Source organism: Leiobunum rupestre, chromosome 10 (assembly GCF_980474605.1).
Source record: "Leiobunum rupestre chromosome 10, qqLeiRupe1.1.hap1, whole genome shotgun sequence".
Classification (NCBI taxonomy): domain Eukaryota; kingdom Metazoa; phylum Arthropoda; class Arachnida; order Opiliones; family Sclerosomatidae; genus Leiobunum; species Leiobunum rupestre.
In genome coordinates, this window is record NC_143393.1 from 17,987,844 (window position 1) to 17,995,612 (window position 7,769).

Genomic DNA, 7,769 nt, shown 5'->3' on the forward strand with positions numbered 1-7,769 from the left:
ACGCGCGTCATAACGCATTTTTCTTTACGGTCGTCAATACGTTTCTACGTCCCAAAGTTGACTGACGCTTGGTGTTTAGTTTCCACTAGCGCGATTCATAACGTATTTTTGTACATACCAAAGTAGCGCGTTAGTGGAAACTAAGAATTAGCCTTGGTTTCCACTAGGGCGGGTGGTCACTGAACTTCGGAACGTACGAACATTTTAACCCGCGTAGGAAAATACATTATGAGGCGTGCTAATGGAATGGATCGCGTTAGACTTGCCTGAAAGCTACGATTGGCGAAAAGTCATTTCATTTTGACTGAAACACTCAAATCAGTGTTATTTATTTTTTAGGTTTTCCGTCAACGAAATGGGGGTGATAAGAAGGACCAAAATAAAATTTAAAATAAAATACTCTGTACCGGGGTTAACAATATCATTCCATGATCCCAAAATCATGTGCCATTTTTTCTAGAATTTGTTTTAGATAGTTTAAAAAAAACATTGCAAATAATCTTCCTATTCATTACGTACGAATTTCTACTCAACTATTTTAATTATTGTTAGCTGTTAATTAAGAAAGTTAAGTTTTTCTCCATTATACTATACCTCAGTGACGTTCACATATCCGAAACCGTTTCTTTAAATATTTTAAGTAGTTCAAAATGAAAACAAGCTAAAACTACGAAATAATTTCCATTTAGTGTTTTTAAATTTTAGAATTTTTTTACCGAAATTTAAACGTCTTTTGAAAATTTTGGCTCTTAATTGTCATATTAAATTTAAATTAAATAACCCTCGTTTGTTATAAAAAATCAAATCATTACGCTGGATCCCTCAATCACAATATTCTAGGCCACAAATTTAATCAGTTTCAAACGCAAAATGAAGTAATAACCGGTCAATTTAATATTGGAGTACCAAAAGAAAATAACCAAAGTGTGATACTGATAATATGAATAGCTTGTGTGAAAAATAAAAGTTTCGTTTCGTCAATCGCGAAAAAATGGAATGCAAATAATAACCCCAGCCCATTTGCATATTTCGCCCTCCCCCACCCTGACCTCGACTTTTGTATAAAAAAATAATTGAAAAAAAAAGGAAAATTTAAGAATTTCCTATTTGAATGTACGATTTGAAAAATCTTATTTTATTATGTAAAGCATTTGAGGCGGGGGTTTGTCAGTAGTCTTAGGAACGAAATTTAAAAAAGGTAAATTAACACTTTTAATTTTATTCTTCATAACAAAACAAATGCTCGTTGTAACCTGTCAAAAATGTGACTCAATTAAAAAATAATTTGTACAAGTATACTCATTTTTTTTATTGCGATTTATTACGACTGAATTATTGATGCTTAAATTTTGTATTATCAGGGGTTCATCACTTAAATACAAAGTTGCCACACGTCAGCGAAATCGGGGAATTTAAATGTGCCTAATAGCTCAGGGAATTTTAAGAATTTGTAAAAGGTCAGGGAATTATATTTTCTCTTGACACTTTTTGAAGGTAATTTTACTCTAGATCTATGACAAATTCTTTGATTATCATTTATTTCCTTGAAAGTGAGGCTAATTTTTTCAGCATTTCAATAACCTTTTTACTGAAATATAAGTCCATTTAAATTTATTAACTTCTGATAAATGTAAAATATAAAGTAAAATTTTGGCCTTTAAAAGTCAGGGATAATCTCATGGTCAGGAAAAACAGGGAATTTGAATCTGAAAATTGTGTGGCAACCCTGCAGTAAAAGGAATAGGAGTAGGAACAGGAGCTAATGTAAATGGTCGCCGGAGTTGGTCACCAATTTGTTTTCTAAAAGTTCAACGATTTACGCAGTTTTTAATTGTTCTATAAGCGAAGTTCCATTGGCGGACTTTGGTCTTGACACATAATGACCGCGGGTTTTGTAGAGATTATCAAAAGTGAAAAAAGTGGAGGGGTCCATTGGGGTTGAGCCGTCCACCTATTCCAGACCTGGAGTACATCGTTGCCGCAGAAGAGGGGGGGGGGTGGCATACAGTATTATTATTGGACATAATTTAGAATTTTATTCCCATTATTTTTGAAAATACGAGCAATTTTACTTCCCCGCCTTGTCGTTTTGAAAGCGATTCTAAGCGAACCGACTTGGACGAGTTGTTTCCCGAACCAACACGAAGCGACAACTAGTTATCTAAAACGAAGCGATTTTAGGGGTAAGTGTGAACCTGGCTCAAGCTACGGTGTTGAGGTAATTTTGTAGATTTAGTTGTTCCTGGGTCGAAGCAACGGGGGATGTCATATGGGAGTGCAGGATGACTTTGGGTATAAAGTTTATGAATACGATGACAAGGATTGGGCCAGTACACTTCCCTGGGGTACCCCGCTAAGAGGAGTGCCAGCTGCGGATGAACAACCTTGTAGGACGACGGATTGTGGTCTGCCTCTAATAAAGTACGAAAGCCACTTTAGGGCCGGGCCCCCAACTCCAGCAAACTCCAGTGCTTTGACTAAGCCCTGATGGGGGATGGTGTCGAAGGCTTTCCGAAAGTCTAGATATATGACATCTACGGGCTTGCCTTCATTTCACCAAATAGTCGTTGGGATGGGTGTAGGAAATTGGTATCTATCAGGTGTGCTCGTAACGGGACATCAGCAAACCTCTCACTAACTCGTGCCACGCTGCTAATAGCGTCGAAACGGCTGTAGCAGTTTTTAAATAAATGTTTGTTTATTGTACAAGACAGTGATTGCAGTATCACGTGACACGACGTCACCTATGTTTTTTCCGATAGAGAAAAAATCCCACACAAAATGGCGGCCATAGCCAAAGCTACGAACTGAAACTACTCTATAGTGGTTTTTCTATTTATTAAGTAAAGTTTATTATATTTATGGTAGATAACCTAATCTCACATTACAGCCATCAGGCGTAACTGAAACTTTGCTTAACTGGCGCTGGTTGAAGTTCAACGCGAATGATAACGACATCTACTGACGAATAATAATTTTTAAATTATTTTCAAGATGGCGGAGTGAAGTATAAAAGCCCAGATCACAGAATTAAATTGACAATATTTCTTAAAAATGAATTTGGTAATGATTATTATCTACATCGGGTTTCATGATTGTTTGCTATTTACGTAACGAAATCTTAAATTTAATGTAATCAGGGTTGGAAAAAAGACCGTTTTATTTTAAATAAAACCTAAAAAAAGTTTTTTTTTTAGTTTAAACCTGGTATTTTTGGTTTTTAATCAGATTTTTTTAAATATTGCTTTATTTTACTTTTAATATATTTCTCGCTTTTGTTTAATTAAACTAAAAATTGGTATGTGTAATAAAAACTATGTCTAGATTAAACTGCCAGTGCAAATAATTTACTACAAGTCTTACCAGAAACGAAGTTTTTAGTTTTGGTTTAGATTATTACAAGTCTCACCTGACCAGAACGAAGTTTTAGTTTCATTTTGGGTTTGGTATCAATGCAGGGTGATCAGGAAAAAGGCTTGAAAATTTTAAAGAAAAAATAGGAAATTTTCGCACGAATTAATGGAAAATATAGGAAAAATCATAAGCAAAAAGGATTCTTATCGAAAAACAATGGATACAATAAAGTGAAAGGGTACACGACGACGGAATGTTTTCGGGTTATATACTACACGAGAAAACCTAACGAATTTATAGGAAATGTGGTCACCTTGTAAATGTTTTAGAAATGTAATCATTTCGTTAAGAAAATGTACAGACATTTTTAGTTAATTAAAAAAAATACTGGTTTAAACCATAATTTAAACCAGTGTGGTTTAAATTAGCCAACCCTGAATGTAATTAAATAAATAATAGTTCTTAATAGATATTCTAACCTTTTCCATTTTTGTTCAAATGTCAAAAATGTTACTCGACCCCGTTTTTGGAACAAAAATACTGATTAGTAACGTACTAATCCGATCATCAATAGTCGATGAGCCAACGATGAACATCGTGAGATCAAATGTGGAAATGATAAATCATACAGTAATGACTTAGCTTTTTTCGTTGCATATCATGCTCAGTTTACGAGTAACTGAAAGTACCCGAAGGCTATCTGTCATTAAGTCCGTCCAGAAGTAAATGAACCGAAGTTATCAGACTGCTATACTCCCCACGTTGGAGGCGTTTTCCTTATGAAGTTACATTTTTACCTCGAATTTTAAATTTTGCGCGCTCCCATGCCGAAAGAAAAACGTTTTGGTTTTTATGAAACCATTATTTATACATATGGTGAGTGAGGGTAAGAATGGACATGGCGAAGTTTGAACACTTTTGAAAAATATTTATTTGAAAATTTATTCTTTGATGCCAAAGCGCAAAATTGGTCTCATTTTGAAGCCTGAAACATACCCTAAAACATGCAATTTATTACTAAATATTTACACCGCGACAATTTATACAGCAAGTCTTGAAATAAAAGAACTAAAATTATCGAAAAAATGTCTTGAAATTTCATTGGAAATTTCGTTTTGTGGCTTAGGATATAAGATATAGCATGCAAACATGAAATGGTGAGATAAAAATAAATTGTTTAAGTATTATTTTAAGCAATTTCGCGTTTTTCTAGTACACGAATTTTATAATTTAATGAAGGTTTTACCTTTTTTATAAGCATTTAAATTAACTAGTGCAAAGTTTAAGATTGGACAGCCTACCTTGTGATCAATCACATGTCGATTGTATTCAATTTTAAACGAGGTAGGATTTAGTTTAAGGTCTTTGCTTGAAAGGAAACTTTAAAAACAAGTTTTCATATTCAAATTTCCCGGGAAAGCAAACGGCTGACTGCGTACGGCTGTGAGGTTGGAGCTCAACGAAACACGTGGCTAGTTCCCTCTATGAGGCTGCCTCGCTTACATTGTTAGTGAAGGAGAGTCGAAGGGTCCGACACTCTTTCAAATTTCGTACACGCCAGTGATTTGAAAATTTCCAAATTTCAAATTACTTATTAAATTTTAGAAAATCTTTTCAAATTTCTCAAATTTTTTTGGCAAATTTCTCAAATTTAATAAATCTTATAAAATTTGATGGTTTTGCGCAAATTTTTATGAAATCTTGCAAAAATTTGTAAATTTGAATTGAAATTTTAGCAAATCTTGAGAAAATTAATAAATTTCTACGGGAAATTTAATAAATCTTATAAAATTTGATGGTTTTCCGCAAATTTTTATGAAATCTTGCAAAAATTTGTAAATTTGAATTCAAATTTTAGCAAATCTTGAGAAAATTAATAAATTTCTACGGGAAATTTAAGAAATCTTAAAAATTTACAAATTTACAAAAAACCCCGAAGGAGAAATTTCCAAAGATACTGTTAACTATTTCTGTGGTAACTGCACACCAGAAGTATAATATGTAATATATTAATATCTTTATATATTAATATTGTAATATTACAATATCTACCACAGGGCCCCCAGAGGTCCTATAATTCCTATAAAATCCTATATTTTCAAAAATGTCCTATAACATCCTATATTTTTAGCAAAATTCCCCAGATGTCCTATAAAATCCTATAATTTTGATATTTTGCCCATTTCAAATCCAACCACTCAGTTAAATTGCTAGATTTAGCTATAGTATAAATTGCTATACCAAGTCATTCTAGTCTATACTTTTGTTATTGTTAACATGGTTAGCTACTAGTATATTTTTGTGATAAAATGGTTAAATAGTTTCTATTTTTTAAGTGAAAATCAAAGATTTATTTCTTTAAATATAGATTTTGTTTTTAAATGCATAAAGTTAGTAAATTAAATAGCATATTTAGTCCTATAAAATCCTATAATTTTGTAAAAATAGTCCTATAAAGTCCTATATTTTTAGAATTATAATCCTATTTTTCCTATAAAAAAATGGAAGATTTGAGTTGGGGCCCTGCTACCATATTAAAATATTTGTTTCCATATTATTTATTTGCCTTAAATTAGTTCTTAAAAAATCTTTTTTCAAAATTTTCCACTAAGTTATATGTTTTATTAAAATGTCCAATGATAGACGAAATTGTCCAAAAATATACCTTATTGTCCATAGTTTTCCTAATAGTTTCCAAAGTTAGCGAATTAGTGTCTAATTTTAAACCTTATTGTCTTTAGTTAGCACCCCCCCAGTCCAATTCAAAACTATTTTGTCCAATGTTTGACTTACTCACTTAATATCTTAAAATAATTATTGTTTTAAAAATTCACAAATTTAAATGCCAAAAACCAGAGTAAATTAAAAATGAACATTCATTATTTGTATTTCAAATCGTTTTAAAATGGTCTACTCTAAATTTGTGTTTTTAAATGGAATTTTACAAAAGTGTCCATTCTTACCCTCACTCACCCTATAAATAGTTTTCCCAAGTTCAAATTATCGCGTCAAAAGACGGGGATGGAAATTAGCTTTTATTTGACTCGATTTTCTCATCATTTTCATAAGGAAAACGCCCTCCGATTCTGATCGCTATTTCGATAACTTCGGTTCATTTACTTCTGGTCCGTCATATTTCTTTTCCGATCTACTGTTCCTGTGTTGGTACCAGAGTATTATTCACAACGCAGTAGCTATTGAAACTCAAAGCCCGTTATCCCGTGATCTCCCAGAAATTTTGAGTGTTTTTCAAAGTGCCATTAGTGAGGAACATTTCACCAAACTAAAGGACAAATGGACTTAGAAGAAGTCCCAATGTGGCCAAAAAACTGGAAGTTCCCAAGTGTTTTATTCGGGACGGGTGAAATTAATCCAAAGTCGTCGAAATTTCGATTTCGCTAACTCAATCAAAGTTTGTGACAGTCGTAATATATGTTTTGCTGATATGGTCGTGGTGAATCAGTGACAGTAGAAACGAAAAATCCTTTTCAACGATTTACCCAAACATAGGCCCCAGCACCAATAATTTCCAGGCAAACCAAAGAGTCCTAAGATATAAATGATGGCTAAAGCAAATTATGTAGATCTTTGGCTCATCGCTAGGAGATTCTGGCGTTTCATTAAGTCGTAGAAAGATCTCGTACATAACCGTAGTACCGTTCTTAAGAGATTCTACTGTGATGAGAGTCGTCAATTTGTAACCATAAGGGCGGTTGTGCCCTGGGAGATGTTCGCTCTGATCAATTGGTCCTATCTCCAACTCCGACTTCGGTCAGGTTTGGGCTGGAAACTGAGCTTCGGCTCAGGCTAACGGAGAGGGTCCGTGCAAACTGGCCGCCTCGGAGTATTGGGTAGCCTGCTGTGGGGCGGTGGGCCTCCGTATGAGGGCACGGTGGTCCTGTTTCCCAGCTGTGCCGGGTTATGTGGACCGCTGTGTGCCCGTCGTTCCCCTTTAGGAGCTCTCTCCAAATGGTATGACTCTTTACCTACGTAGGTAGGGTGTTGGTCGTTCCATTGCTGTACCTTCTGCTGGGTTGAGTGGCTTGCGTCAAAGGTGCGACCATCAGTAGTAGGGTACTACTATCCATGCTGGGTTTGTCACCTGTCCGGGCTTGTGGACGCTGGCATAGGGCACTATGATGATAGACCTCCGCTGGTATGGTCTCTGTTACTAGGTACACAGGGCTATAAATTCTGACACACTGACCGAAGTCGGAGGTGCAGATAGGACCATTTAACCACGGCTAACATCTCCCAGTGTACCACCGCCCTTATGGGTTACAAGAGCCGGACCCAGACTCCCCGGTAAAGCAACCAGTTATTGCACACTGTGATCCATTAAGGGCCACGCGTTCGGAATGAATTTATTTATTCTATGTTGTGACGATCGGCACAAAAGAGGGAAAGGAAAAAGT